A 16,517-nucleotide genomic window follows, 5' to 3' on the forward strand; every position below is an offset into this window, starting at 1 on the left:
TGGGTAACGCACACTATTGCTCTTTTCAGGCCCAGTTTTGGTCCGTGGGCACAGGGGTGGGGATTGGCTTTGAGAGAGAATTTTGAATCTTGGGTGTTTCAAGGTGCATCTGGAGTTGAATAAAAAAATAAAACATGTGTCGCGATTAGATAAAGAACAGGGGTTTGAGGTTTAGGTGGTTTTCAGCATGTGTTAAGAATGTTGGATGCATATTGCGTAAGTGATTTTGAGAAACAGCATTTTTAATTTATGCTTTTTAGAAAATGGAATTTCTGGAGGGATTTTTTTTACGATACTTATTTTTGAAGACTTGAAAATGAATTTTTTTATTAATAATCGTATTGCGGCGGGAGGGACGTCTCGGTGATGAATGATTTTTCAGTTTTAATTGTTAATAGGGTGGAATATTATCGAGAGGGGAAAATTATATTTTAGGGATATATATATAGATGTATTCAACGACTGTGGGCTTATGTACATTTGTATTTTTTTGGGTGGAGTTCTTTGGATTGGGGTACTTGGAAAAAAAAGATTGAAGAAATGAAAAAGGGGAACCCCCGTTATATTCTAAAAATAGAGGAGGAAAAAACGAAGATAATGGGCATTCCGAATAAATTATTGAATAATTAAATTCCTATAAATTCTTATTTTGAAATACTTTTTCGATAGCGGTGATTTCTTCAAAATTATTCTTCAGATAAAAATTTATGAATATGAGAAACTAAAATTTTAGTGTTTTGGCATTCGTGGAAACCAACACGTATGCCTGTCCTAATTTATTAAAAATACTACTTTGTATCGAATATAGAATTCGATTGATTTCAACATTTTCTATATTCCTTTGACGCACGATAACTCGAGCAATTGCTCCAGAACTTCCTCAGATGTTCAGTCATTTGTGTAACAAAATATAATGTTGAATTGCCCATAAAATATTGTGTCACAGGGAAGAATTAATGGAAATGTTGGAAAAATATAAATTTCTCATTAAGAATTACTTATTTGACTGAGAAAAATTATGGTTTTCAGAGTCGAGTGGAGGTTTATTGTTCTCCTTTATTTTTATTTTCACCCTGAAAGAGCCCTGTCTCCACCCCTGACTGTGAAAGGTCGAGGGGTTGTCTCATGGTCTGCAGCAGGTGCCTTTGTGGGATTCACCTACAGACGCACTCGATAGCTTTGTAATGCGGTCTGACCCCGAAAAATTCCCGTGTACCCCCGACCTTCCTGGGACCCGTCTTCACCCCTGCTGGCTCTCCACCCATTGTACCACTCAAGTGGATTGACCGTTCTCTCCTCCCGCCCCTCTGGCCCCTCCGACGGTCGTTTACATTGTTTGGTGAGTCCTGCTGTTCGTTCTTTTCCTTTATCTTCGTTTTTTTTCACTCTTTTCTTCAGAATGTAAGCGCACGGTAACAGGGATAACACGCACAGAACAATGAGGCAAAATTTTCGACTACAAAAAGAGGCAAAATTCGGTTGTCAGTCGTCAAGAGGTGACACTTCACGAGTTGTCATTGTTGGCAGAGGAAAAGGTGAAACTGATACCGTTTCGGGATAAATTTGTTTGACATTTTTTTCAATTTTGAATTGAAAAAAAAATTGTTTCGGATTGTAAGGGACAAAAATTTGATATTATCCGAGGGAATTTTAAACTGAATTGAAATATGAAAAATTTTTAGAAAGTGCAGCACATAGGATACAGTTTATACATGAAAATGGTGGAATTTATTTATAAAATTTATATTAAATTAATATATTTCGTAATGAGCGTGAAAGAGAGTTTTTTGGATTCGTGGAAGGTCCACAGCATGAACCGAAGACCAGTGATATACTTCCACTGGCCCAAAAATACTTTTCTCACGAGTACACAAAATTACGTATATTCTCCGTAATTCCAGTGCGACGTCTAGCGAAGGAAAATTTTATGCAATTTTTCTGTGGATAATTGTGATAATTGTGAGTATTTTTCTTGGTGCGCTGAATCATTTTTTTATCACAAAAATTTGCAAAAAGGGACGTTTTAGGGACTCCCCGAGGAAAAACCTGTCCACACTCATAATAAACGATCCCGTTATATATACTTCCATGAAGATATGGATACGGCTGAGCTGGGAAGGTCCAATCTCCTTCAGCTGCTCCAAAAAGTCGGTTTCAAGCGTCAAAACACAATTCCCTCCCTCACCGGAATTTCCCCATCGTGCGGTCGTTTCTCACCTGATCGAGACGATTAAAGTGTACCCCAGGGTCCCTCCGAGGGTGGTCAAATTTTCAGGGGCTCCGAAGTTTACGATGGACCCGGATATCGATTCGATTCCCCAAGAATTCACTCCTCATTTTTATTTTTTCATTCCAATGTACCTGTGTACTCAGGAATTACGCAATTGTACTCACGCACCGATGGAATATTGACTAAAAGCAGATCATTCTGAGAAATATTAATTTGTTTATTCAGTTCATTCGCTGTTAGTACGTGACTACTCCAACAATATCTCTCCATTTATTTATAATTCTTTGGGTTGTAGGTGGATGGGGTCTCTCGATATGTCGTGACGACTTATCCACCCACGGTGGGACAATATTTGAAGAGTTGAGTGGTCAATCATCGGAAGAAGAAAAAATTACAATTCCAAAAACGTCTCTTATTTTCTATTTTATGTTCGTGAATAAATGGAATTATTTGTGTATAATCTGCACCACTAATTTACTAGAAAAAAATGTGGATTTTGAATATATTTAACACAAATATGTTCATAACAGTGCATATTTATGAAAGAAAACTAACAGAAAGGGATTTATTTTTTTTGTTCTTTTCAAAATATAATTTCTTGAATATTCGAAAAGGCTAATGGCGTCAACTGAATGTTTAAAATTTTCTACGGCGCCATCAAGCGGTTTAGTATAACTGTTGGAATCTGGCATAATAGTCTGTCCATGTATTTGACTCCATATAATGTCAGAAAACCGGATCGAGCGATGAAAATTCTTTATAAATATCGTTGTGTACTAGTATTTAAAAATGCAACAATGAAAATTGTACCACGACTTTCAACGGTTTGGTATAAATTGCAGTCCATAAAATCGATAAACATAACATGTGCAGTGAAATAAAAATCACTTTCCATCACATAATTCATTTTTTACCGTATCTTTTCACGTGTCTTTTTATCCATTTTTAGTAATAATTTCTAGCAAAATTCCCGCGATTTGCTGTGGTTCGACATGTTACTTATTTTAATTATCGCACGTTGCGATGAAAATTTCGTTAATCGCATCGCTGTTCAGAAAAATAAAAAATAATTGCATGGAAATTAACGGCTACATCTTAATTCTCATCAATCGTCTGAGGAGCATTTAAAATCCTCTCGCATTATTTCCCAACAAATAAGTTCAATTCCTCCATAAAATAAATATCTCTCGAGCAATCATTTTTTATCCTCCTTCCTTTAACGATCGCGTACGCGCAGCAAAACCGATTCCCCCAGCGATTTCGTTTCGATTCTAAACTTTATGATATCAATCCGTTTGTGAAGCCCCTCACGACTTTCATGATCTGAAAACCAGTTGTTTATTTCAATTCTCATCGCAATTGCTTCATTTTTTTTTTCACTGAATCGTCAAAATGACGAGTGGTACACCTGTCCCTTCAAATTATTTCCCATTTTTTTGTTACTAACCTTTTAACAATTCCGAACAAATTCCGGCCCATTTTTCTAATTTTCTCCCCTAATTTTCGCTTTCTCTGTCATAAATGGCTTTCAAAAATCTCCAAAAAGAATGAACTCTACCTGTGTATTATCCCTCCCACTTTTTCAATCCGAGAAGAATTTTAAAAGCGAAAAGAAAGAAGAATTATTAACGGCGATTAACAAATTTGTGGCGGCAAAGAGTTCCGTAACCCTGGAATTTATGTGTTAGCGACGCGTCGTCACTCCAGATGCCGAGGGGGTTTAACCTCTTCCCCCTGCCCCCTATCCATCTACCCCCACCCACTGTACAGTAAATGACGAGAGAGAAAAAACGAGAGAAAAATTGTTAGAGAGAGATGAGGTGCACTGGAGGAGGGTATACGTCACCTTTGCGTGTTTGTCTCCACGCCGACCGGTTTTCCCTGCCCTCCACCACTCCCTCCCTGGTGTCTCCAGGACTGCGTTTGTACCCGCTCATATGTGGATAATTCACTGATTTTCTAAGGTGATTCAAATTACTTCTATCCACTGTACTTAATATTTTTATTTGTCTTTACTTTCAGTTGCAAAATTATTTTCTATTGACAAAAAAATATTTTCCAAATGTTCTCCATTTTGAACGACTAGAAATCCCTTTACAATCTTCAAACCTTTGAACTTGGGATTTATTCATGAATGATTGGCCAGTAATTATCACATTGAAAATATTTTTTACGAAATATATTTCGATTTTTAGAATTTTCTCGGAATTAATTCATTGAAGCGATTTTGTGATCTTATGAATGATAATTAAGAATTTTGATTGTCCGGAATCTTTTCTATAAAATGGTCTTAATGTCTGTCAATTTTTTTTTCAATATATATTTGCAATTATCATTATTCCTTAAGATTTTACAAATGATTGATGAAGTTCGCGATTAAAAATTTTTTTAATGAAGGGAAAATTTCAATATTTTCTCATCTTCAATTCAAGATTAAGTACGACGTAGTCTTAAGTAGGTAACACGTGTGACTACATATCGAGAATTGATATGAAAAACGTACGTGTAGTACGATCGTCTCGCTTATCGTCTGATATGGCCCCTCGAGGCGAGAAAACTGTACGATTGGAGCCTGAGGGAAAATACGTCTGACTCTTGGGTTGATGTTTGCCCTGAGATCCGGGTGATTGATCATGATCTCAAGAGCCCGTCATTCAGTCGACCTTTCGGCATTTTGTTTGAAACATAATTTTCTTTTATCCCCTGATGCCTGCAAATCGCTGACGGATGTTGGGAATTTACACGCGATGCGCTCGTTTGAATTCAGGTACACTGGCATTAATTCCGAAAAAAAAAAAATGTCAGAAGATGCGATTGCTCCAGACTTAGCGGTTTTAACGATATTCGAGTGCTTTCGCTATTTTTTTCCATTTTTCAACGATGTTATTAGTCAACATTTCGAATATAAAAACAATTGTAAAGCTTACTTTGCAGGAAAATTAATAAAACAATGAACAATTCGCAATTGTTGAAAATTAGAGTTATGTTATGTAATAATTTATGAACAATAAATTTTCTAAAATTAGAATCATTTACTCAGAATTGTTCCCATGACTTGATTTTACGTTTAAAAAATGGCGTCAAAATAATAATGGACCGATGTCCTTGATTTTTCCATATTTTTCTGGAGCAATTTAATTGCTAATTTTTTACTGAAAATAACCGAATCCATAAAGTCGTCAGTGGAAAACTATAAAAGATCTTCGATTATCCGTAACACAGGGGAAAAAAGTGGCTGCAGCTCGACGCGAAAAGACTGCGCAATTTTTCTGGTATTTTTAAAACATTTTAAATTACAGTTCGAGGAAAAAACTGAAAGATGCCCTTGGAGATGATTTTCTTTCTTTTAAGTTTCGGAAAATCATCTTTCTTTTTATTCCTCAGAAATTTGGCTTTTTTTCTTGTCCTGCATGAGCTACCCTCACCGCAGGCGCCCAACGGTGTCTGAATACGTGTAATGGGACTGACAGAAGGTGAAAAAGTTCGCGTCGGAGAAAAGGGCCTTAAACTAGCGGCGAAAATTCGTTAGGGGGACCGAGCCGTTTCAAGAGAAGCAATTAAGTCTCTTCTTCATACCTAGACACCTTCAACTCCCACTTGGACGAACGTAATGAGTCAGCGTTAAATATTTTTTTGCCAAAATAAAAAATTCAAAAGTCATTTTTTGAATGCCATTTAAATTTCCCGATAAATTTGGAATTTGAAGTCTTCAATCACCGAAATGAGAAAAACTATTTGAGTGAATTTTCAAAGAGAATTATATATTTTTAAAAACACGTCAATTTGACAATAAATATTAAGGAAATTAAATTCAAATTCACCTGGAAAATTCAAATGAAATGATAATTCATCCCAATATAATTCATATACGCAATAATTGTTAAGTATTTCCCACATGTCCTTCATGAAAATTATAAGAATATCATTTAACAATAAAGTTTCTTCATTCGTTCGTCGGATTTTTCCATATTTCGCAATCGCAGAAAGATTATCACGTGCTAATCGATCTCCCACATGACGAGGATAAATTTCCAGTTCATTCGATAGCTGTCGACCTTCCAGCCCCTCATCAACAGTTCGCTTGGAATTTCTAATCCCCTCGTTTTCCCATGAAATGCGCGTGAAGCGATAAAACCGAGGAATAATCGAAGAATTTCAATACCACATAATGTTTTGCTAACTCCCATGTGCCCTGGAATGTCCACAGTCAATCGTTTTTTTTATGATTGTGCTCTGAAATACGAGCGATAAGTGATATGGTGAGCCCTGAGGGGAGTTTAATACCTGCCCTTATCAGACGTTTTGTTTGCATACGTTGTATGTCCCGTAATGCAACCCAAACTCTTGTGCCATTATTTTCTCTCGTTGACTGGAGTCAGCTGAATATCAAATGCCATTTAATCTTCTTAGATTTTCTAAGCGTTTCGTCTTCAAGGTTATCCACACTTCCATCTTCAATATTAATTTTTATTGAGTTTTTCTATTAGTAATTAAGAAGTAAATTGAGTTGAAATATTTCAAATTTTCAAGTTGTTCATATGTTTGGTCTTACAACCTCTCCATAAGACATCGTACAACTCTAGAAGACCTCCACATGACACGAAATAGTTCCTCCTCCGATTTTTCCCAAACATCGAGAGAAGATTGGATAAGAAAATACTAAACAAATAGGGATTACCATCGCGATTAAATTGTGATTTTTTCGGGTGATGAACACCGCAGACTTGTTTATGATAGGTATGAGAGGGGCCTGTGGGTAGAGGGCCACAGCGGGTGTCGTCAGGGTCGAAAGAACTGCAGTTCTTTCGCCAATAATAATCCGCCGAAAGGCATCCGGTATAATTGATCCTGATGGACCACACCGAGAGACCACTCACTTTCAATGTTAAATTAAACTCTTTGTCTAGAAGAAGAGGATCTTTCTTTTTTAAAGGTGTATTCATTGTGCTTCACTCCAGGCGTAGGTGGCACTGGGTTTTTCTCTTTAAATTTTCACTCCAGGAGATCATTTCGCATTATTTTGTATTATTTCCAGTGGTTCAACGCATATCGAACCCTTCCGTATATTTTACCGGATATTTTATTCTCCTTTCGAAATGGCAAAATTCTAATTGTTTAAATTTTAAGATTTTAATTTTATCCCCTACATCATCATTCAAAAAATCCGCGAATATAATTTTTGCCGATCCATGAGTCACTAAAAATCTGCTAACCTGTCTCCCGAAGTTAAATACATTTCCATTTTATTTTACAATTTCCCTGTATCCTAATGTTTAAAATAAAAACAGCAGATGATTGCCAGGTAATTATGGCGGTTTTGACTGAAGAAATATCTCCATTCGAGATAAATAAAAATCCTCACCATTACCGATTCACCCTCGACACATCTGTCGGCAATAAAACACAATCTGATCGGTATCCAACCATTATTATCTACCACTTTGGTATGATCGGTATGTGCGGCGTACATAAACGATATATTTTCCACTTGTGTCTATACCCCAGTGAAACTTCTCCTCCATCGCCTCCACCACCCTCTCCCCCTTGATCGGAAAATAAGAACTCTGGAGAGAACTCGACGAATCTCACTGTAGGATCTACCCAACTCTTTCCCCTCATCGAGCTGCTGTTGGGCTCTTTGAGGATCAGAAGCGGGAACAGAGAGAACAGAGTACAGCGTGCGTACCATCGTAAATCAACTGGGCGACGCCACGGACAACCCTCCCCCTCACGTTTTTTCACCTCTCTACCACCCTTTCATTTTACCCCCTTCCCTCACCGCCCCCTAAATCCCCCTCAGCCGCCCCCTCGGAGTCTTTTACAATCAGATCCTCACGTTGCCACGCTCAACCTCGGGGGCCACTCGTCGCTGATTCGTTTCGGATCTCGCGAGGTCGAGACCAACAGGTTGGTGAGAAGACTTGAAAGTTTATTTACGGGGAATAATATTTTCCATGAAATTGATACCATTGTTCTTGGTTAATAATGTGTTGGAGATAATGAGTAGCAATTGATGGTATTGGGAGGCGAATTATTTGGCGGGAGAAAGGCTGGAATTTTTTTTTTTGAGAGGATTTGGACAGAAAGAGAAATTTTTGGATAAAAATCGTTTTGAGAGGATTCAAAAACGTCGGAATTCCTCGGTCGCAGGAAAATTTAGTGCTGTTAACGCTTAATCTATCGAGGGTTCTGGAGAATTTTTATGAAGTTCAGCAAAACTTCATATTTCAATTAAAATTTCCAGTTCCACGACTGGAATTCGTTAATATCCACCACTGCAAAACGCAATTTTAGGGAAAAATTCGTAAAAACGCGGGGAGTTTGTTATCACGAAACTCAATGGGAAATTTGTGTTTATTTGTCCTGCCAGTTGATGATGAGGTGGCGAGAATATTGTCAATTCAGAGAAAATAGAGGAGAAGAAAAAAAAAGGAAAATTGATTACTCACCGATAATCATTGTAATGATCCTCCAGCAGAAACTCAGTGTCACGTAGATCCCTGAAGCATGGAACGTGCCTGTTCCCGGAGAATCTTCGGAGGTGAGACAGAAAATTGTCCCCCAAGGTAGTAACCGAGGATAAAGGCACTGGTATTCCCTGTTCAGTCTCACCGATGCTGTATAATTTGTTTATGAGATTGCGACTGAGGGATAAAATGCAAGAGGTATTCACAAGTGGGTAGTAAGCGATACACGCGATCTTATACTCGTGATTTTTCATCGGCAATCGCTTGTTTTTTTTTTTTCACGCGAGGTTCATCCAATTGACGCCAATTACGGAGGTTCTTTCAGCATGAAAATCTTCTTCCGTATTTGGTGCTTAAAAATTTTGCGAATTATTATAGAAATAATATTGGAAAGTCTCCTGCTGGTCCCTGCAATCAACAAACTCAGACATTAAAAGGTTTTATGAAATGAGGGATTTAATTGCAAAGTACACAATCCCTCATTTCATTTTTAATACTAATTAAATTATGTGAGTTGAATAATCAGCATTGGAATTTCTGGGAGACAGTAGAAAGACATTTTAATTTCAGCACATGATAATTTGATAAAACATTTGGGAGTTTGAATGTTTCAGTTAAGAATATGCTAGCACTTTCGCTATTTTTCCTCCAATGAAATGCTTTTTTTCTGGCCCAATTGAACCCGAGTTACCGGAAATTAAATAAAAAGGAAAGTCAACGCAACCCTAAATTGGTCATTAAATTATTTCTCAGTAATTGGTTTACACAGCCATTAGTTAATTACAGACTGCGAAATTATTAGCTTCCAAATGATGAACAATCGATGAACTTTTTTTTATTGTCAGCAAAATCTTGACAATTATTAGTTTATAAAACCGAAATAATTATGATTTAAAAAAAATTCTGTTCTGGCCCTTTAATCGAGGAATTTGACTATTGAAAACGGCAGAATCGATGATGTGGCACCAAACCCTCACAGATTCTTGGACATTCTTAATTTAAACAGTTGGACTAAACCGACTTAACAACAATTTTCCGTTCCCAGGATTCGGTGACCCGCCTCAATGCAGAGTATGTAAATAAAAAGTGAAAAAAAAAATCGTGAAATCTTCGATTTAGTCAGATGGCTTATAAATATCGTCTAAAGAGAAAAGATGGGGTGGGATGCGGGAGCATCTGTAGCCACAAGGGATAATTATTTATGCCAGATAGGATCTTGACTGGGGTATATCCATGAGCAGAGACAAAAGAATCTGCGGCCCATCGTCTCGTGCATATACGCAGCATCAAAAGACACGCGTTTTCAGGGTTTTAAAGTGAAAAAGAAAATCATGGACAAGAGAGAAGGAGAGATACCAAAAAGGGAATGCCTGGGGTAACTGGGGGCACCCCAGAGGGCCCTCAGGCCCACCGAAAAGATCACCGGATCCTGGGAATATTCCGCGGAGGTGAATAATTTGTAAAAGACTGACCGAATACGTGAAATAAGGGGTTGGACTCAGCCGGCGATAAATTATCCTCATGTTTTTGAAGAGAAAAACTCCGCTAAACGCTTCTCGAATTGAATGTTAAAAAAAAAGAATGTACCGGCCTGTGATGCGGTGTTGGAATCAATGTTAAACATGCGTTTGCTTTTTTCGATGGAGGAAAAAAAAAACACGAGGGGATACGGGCGGTCTCCGAAGAAATTCATATGCTGACGTTAACGAGCTGAAAGAGAACGGGTTAGTGATGAATTTTTACGGTCAAACGACATTTCTGAAAACAGTAATATTACCATCCCTTCATAAACTAGAGTATTGGATGAATATTAAATTTCAATGAACAGAGATATTCAGTTCGGTTTAGGAGAAAATACAACGGTGAATTTTTTTAGATTAAAAATTATTTGTCGAGATGTTTTTCATGAGTTGTAGAACTCCTCGGCTTCATTAAAAATGTTACAATAAAAATTTCACTATTTTCCCTAGATTTCGAGGTATCCATCGAAAACTGGTCGATAGTCAAAACTGATTCATCTGGTTTTACCACTTCAGTACTAATTCCACGTAAAATATAATTATTTCAGAGGAATCATTGGTAATTTTGAGGGCGACTCTCAGTAAAAATTGTTGTAGTACGTGATGAATCCAGAACAATGGGTATTGTATAAACCAAAGTGTAAAAAAAATCATTTCACTCATATAAATAGCAAAAACCCACCGAACGAGTATCTCCAGTTCCATCAAACTGGTCATAAACGGGACCGCTCTATTAAAACATCTGGACAATAAAATACTTACGCAAGCCAGTTTGTGAATAATGTTGTAAACATTGTCTCTTCGTTACGCATTTTGATAACTCGTTATTTCCGCGTCAGCATCAATTTAAAATAAAAATCATTGATGATGTTTTGGTCCTGAGGTCACGGGACAATTTCGTGAAACTCGGGTGGTCGTGATGTTGTAAATGATTCTTGTTAAACAACTTGTAAAACGAGGATGCGCACACGGGACGATGAGGGGTGGAGGGGAACGACTGCTGTTATCACATGGTTTGATCTATCGACTCGAATGTTTCACTGTCTCTGTCCTTTGTATGTTGTTTCGAGACAGAAAATGGAGGGGAGGATAAATTGGCAGTCACCAGAACGGGACAGTGAATAATTTAACCATTTGTGTAAATACGGAGAATCGACTTATCGTATCTATTTAAGGGACAATTGCAGTCGTTTATTGTACATCAGGAGCTTAAATATTTGTCAGTCAATTTGTTTTATCACTCAAAGTAGCTATTGATCACATTTTCAATAATTAATTAATTCGTCAACTCCTGAAGATAACGGGAAAATCAAATTTCAACATTAGCTTCGAGGAGACAATAAAATATATTTTCATTTGATCGAATTAATTTTTTGCGAATTAGTTTAACACTATAGAATTTTTATTGATTTCTTTCAGCTCCGGAATGTCAATGAAAAGTTAAATCTCAATATCAATTTCTAGGAGGCGCAAAAAAGGATTTTCAGTTGATGAAATCAATTTTTTTAGTGTTTCATATTGATAATTATTTCTACTCTCGAATTATTGATATAATTTTTTAAACATTGTAAAAATAAATAGGAGAGCGGCGTCTTATGGCCAGAAAAATTACAACTACATCAACGTTTTTCACTCCTCCTTGAAATGTCCTAGTGAAACACGTGTTTCTTTGAAATCTACCCCAACGATCTCATAACCGAGTTGAGAACGAGCGCCCCTCACGTGCCCCGTGGTGAATCCTTACGCCCGGACGATAAATTAACGTCAGCGTGCCTTGGCTTTTGATTGCTAAAGACCGCACACCGATTAAATAATTTTTAATCTCTTTTTTCTACCTTCCCGCCATTCGTTTTTTTTTACATTTTCTCCAGCACCAGTGGTATTTTTGGTGCTCGTTAACGAACCACCGGTGATGATTATCTTGAATTATCTGTTGCACAGGTCAGTGGAAACTCACCTAGAACAAACGAAAAAAATTAAAATGATTAGTTGAATGTTTATTTCACTAGATAAGTTTATTGAAATTGATAATTAGAATTAATTTGAGGTCAGCATGAAAGTTGTCTAGTCCATGTGCACGAAAAATTGAATATATTTTTGATAATGTCAGGTACAAATTGAATTAGAAATTGGAATACGCAAAATTGTTCACGTTTAACAGTTGGACTTGTTCAAAACAACATTCAGAAACTCATTTGACAAGTTGTTTGTAAGCGTTCATGTATTCCTCGATGTAATCACTGATATTAATACGCTAGTCGCAAGTCGGAGAAACACTTAATTAACACTGGCGCCAGGTGATAAGTCGTCGCGACTAAATCACCGGCGATTTTTGGTGAAAATTAAGGGAGAATTATGCATCGAGATATTAACATACGCAGTTTTCATTATTTCCAGAATTTGAGATTGATTTTATGAATAAATATCCCCAAAAAGTCCAAATTTAATGAGCAGGAGATTTTTCTCTTGTTCAGACAATTTCTAAATTTAATTTAGTTCAATTCAATTAAATTTAATGTTCTTTAATTTCAGCAAATCTCAAGAGCAGTAAGATATCGTTGTGAAAGAATTACTAGAGTAATGCTTGTTTATATCTCGATTAACAATTTTTTAAAATGGCATGAAATCATTTATATTCCAGAAAAAATTCTGTAATGGAGCAATGAAGTTTTTTATTACTCCGTTGAGTTTTGAAATTCAAAGCCATGTATCAAAGATATGTGAACGGAAAACCGGTAAAGTGCCATTTGGAACAGATCCCAAGTTCGAGTACTCCAGGATTTGCATACACTCGCCTGTCTACCACCTCTTAAACTCTAAAATCGTGACTCTACTCGGTATTTTCGTGATGCTACTTTTTTTTCAAATTCCTTTTACTCTTTATTTTTATCCTACAGGGACCTCAACTTAATTTCCCTGCGGAGAGTCTCCTCACGAAGATTCGTGATCCTCGGAGAGTGCTTATTACTAGTTGTACAGACATATTGAGCTTGTGGATCTGAGGGCCAAAGATAGAAGTAACAAGAAAATTCTCCTTTTCACGATTAGAAGAGCCTCCCGTAAATCATCGATATCTACGAATTGAACGATCCGATTTCAATGAGTCTAACCTCATTTTAAAGAGAAGAAAAATGTCTTGAAGATGAAAAAAATAATCCGAGATTCGACTCTGCCGATCTCGAGATATTTCATTTGAAAGGAGACAATGTGTTTCCCTCAGTCTTGAAAAACTATATAATAAGGCTTGAGCTGTTAAAAAAATGAAGCAATTGTTAGTGCCAGTTAAGTAATATATCTCCATTCTTTGAACCCTCCGCGGAACGAGAAATAGCGAGCATCGAATGAAAAAATAAAAGCCCAGTGGCACTCTAATTAGAATAATTAACGTTTCAGTTCAAGAAAACATTTCACATAAAATCCATTTACGAGGTCGCTAACCGACGACTCTGTTTCGCCATATCGTGTGTAAAGTCCTCTCGACTGGTCGGTTAATACACCGGTAGAATTCTGCGGTCGGTGAACGGGGGCGGTTCTTCAAAAAAAATAAAGAGAACAGGAAAAAACATAAAGGAAAAAATGAAACTAAAAAAAATCAACAACTGGAAGGAAGAAAAGAAGCTCAGTGCCGCATTCTGGCGTCATGTCGCATGCAAATGTATATCTCCCAAAGTTCGGTGATCCTCACTTTTTCTGAGCCCATGAAATACAGGCGACACCTACGCATGAAGAGTCACTGATCGTTCATTTACGTTTAAATTCATATTTCGTTGTATTTAAAAAGAATGATTGGAGTAGGGAGAATGAGGGAGTTAAAGACGTGAAATCCGAGGGACTCGGGCATAACCTGTCGCATAAATAACATGTAATAATATCGTATTACGTAATGAGACCCGTAATGTATTGAAAGTTGGAGAAAAATGAGAAAGACATGTTGTTGTTGGACAAGGGGTAAGTGGATGCGGGGTTTATCCATTTACTTGACATGTGTTTCAGTCACTGGGTCAATTACTCCGATGGGGGACAGGTCCGAATGTGAAGATCAGCGAGGAGAAATTTTCAGTTAAAATTCTTGTACGAGTACTACTATTTATTTACTATTTTTAACGTAAAATTTTCAGAAAATTCTCGCAGAAATTTGAGGAAAAATTCACATCGGATAATTACCCTTTACTTTCATTTGGGATTAATTGTTCGAGAACGCTCATTATTCCCATCCCCGTCGCACTTGTATCGACATACACTACTTTATTGGAAGAATGGAACCTTCTAAAATCGATTTCTATTACGATTTTTCTGAAATAATCGCTAATGTCATGAACATCCAATTGTTCCAGGCTTTTTCGTTGAAATAATTTATGAAAAATGAATGCTCCCTCAACAGCTGATAAAAATCATCCGAGCCAGTTAATTTAGAGTTGTCTGAAAGGGTCGAGTCACGACCGCCCTGGAAGTGACTGGCTTTGACTCCTCATCGACGAATTTTAAGCAACTCAACCAGCATTTTAATGAAGCCACACTGTCCAATAATGGTCTTATCCGATCACCCGAGAGAATAGTAATTAAACTGTTTTTAGGTAGGTCGTGGCTTTCAACCTCTTGCACTCCATTTCCCATTCAATTTATTCCTAAAATTGAATTTTGAAACACGACTTGACAATTCTCACGTTAATAGGCATTCACGGAAACTCAAAAAAAGCAAACAGGGACTCGAACCTATTCGATAAAACATGTCTAACCCGTTACTTTTTACATCATTAGTCCTTTTCTTTTTCTATTTCTGCTGATCCCAGTCGCAGTTGGCTTCCGAATGAATCCTCAGCAATTCGTCATCCCCATGTGAGTCGTACAACCGTAATTACATGTATAATAAAAAAAATCACCGTGAAGGAACGGTAAAATGGATTTATTTTAGAGCCAGAAACATTTGCGTATCACTATCGTATTTGTTTCGGATTAATCGTGAAAAATTTACCCGGATTTTTTTTTATTGTGACATTTAATGAAGAAGACTTAATGCAAAAGATTAAATATATCGACAATTAGAGGGTTCACCTGTCCAAGTTGATTAACATAGTCACATGTTTAAAAAAAAACAATTCTTTCAAATCAAAATAAAAAAATCCATTAAAAGCGGAATTGTCAGTTTGAAAATGAAGAGCTGGAGATGATAAACAAAGGGATGAAAATTTCTTTGTCGTATCCCCTGGAATATCCCTCATAATTAATTTTCCAGCGTGAAAAAATGACGCGGGGAAACCAGTTTTGCACATTAGTCTAGAGGAAGATCGGTTTAGGATTACCAAAGCCTTTGATTTTTCAAATGAAGGAATGAGCCGACTAAAGTCCTACATAACCATCAAAAAATATTTCTTATCCCCGAGTATGATCTCATGAACTGGCCCCAGAAGTATTCGACTGTGAAAACAGGTAAATTTTCAGTAGTTGACTCTTGAGATACGTCAGACTGTCGGATTTTCAAGGCGATATTCTCGATCACTCGTAACGATCTTTTTGGGGTATTCGATTTCAGATGTGGATGGACATTCACATTATTCGTTCGATGGAGATGACCAGTGGCCGAACGAAACGAGAGCGGTTACCCAGCAAAAACCTTAAAAGGTTTAAAGACTACAAATTCGTCTCTCGTTGATTCAACGCGATTGGGAACGATGGGGATAAAAAAACGGTCTTTAGACATTATTTATGAATTTTCGGAGGGACCAAGAACCTTTCGGCGTGATCTAGAGGTCTGATAAAATATTTTTACGTTGTGAAATACAATTTTTTTTTCCCCATCGGTGACATTAATTGGGCGAAAGAAGAGGCCCAAATGTTTGCGATTTACTACTGGATTTTTTATAATTAGACAAGTGTTCGGTCATTCCCGAAGGACGTATCAGTTAATTGAAATACCGATCCACCAGAAAAATGCTTTTCTTTATAATCAACCGAAAGTCGTTCTATGAAGCCTCCAATCAATCAAATCCAACGCCAAAGGAAAATCGTTTAATCAAAAAAAATTGATTACTTGGGACAACAATAAATACTTCTCCGAACTAAATTCATGTTCTGCAAAAATAAATATTTTCAACGGGTAAGAATAAAGATGAATAAACGTGTCTCTAGCGAAAAACTGGAGAATATATTACCAGAAGCAGACGTTCCTCTAATCTATTTCGTGCTAGCAGAAGAGCGATAAAACCCATTCCCCTTGGCATTGTATTTGCACGAGATACCGGTCACGTTTATCACTCCTCAGAGTCTGGTACTCCTGGCACTTCTTGAATAGTCAACTCGTAA

The 16,517-nt window shown here is 37.0% G+C and overlaps 1 protein-coding gene across 2 annotated transcripts in view; it reads right to left on the minus strand.

Annotated features, from left to right (window-relative positions):
• Positions 1-16,517, minus strand: part of LOC135165376 (epidermal growth factor receptor) — an 81,698-nt gene that overhangs the window by 36,995 nt on the left and 28,186 nt on the right. The gene's annotated exons all lie outside the window — the stretch shown is intronic.

This window comes from Diachasmimorpha longicaudata, chromosome 8, assembly GCF_034640455.1.
Source record: "Diachasmimorpha longicaudata isolate KC_UGA_2023 chromosome 8, iyDiaLong2, whole genome shotgun sequence".
Taxonomy (NCBI): domain Eukaryota; kingdom Metazoa; phylum Arthropoda; class Insecta; order Hymenoptera; family Braconidae; genus Diachasmimorpha; species Diachasmimorpha longicaudata.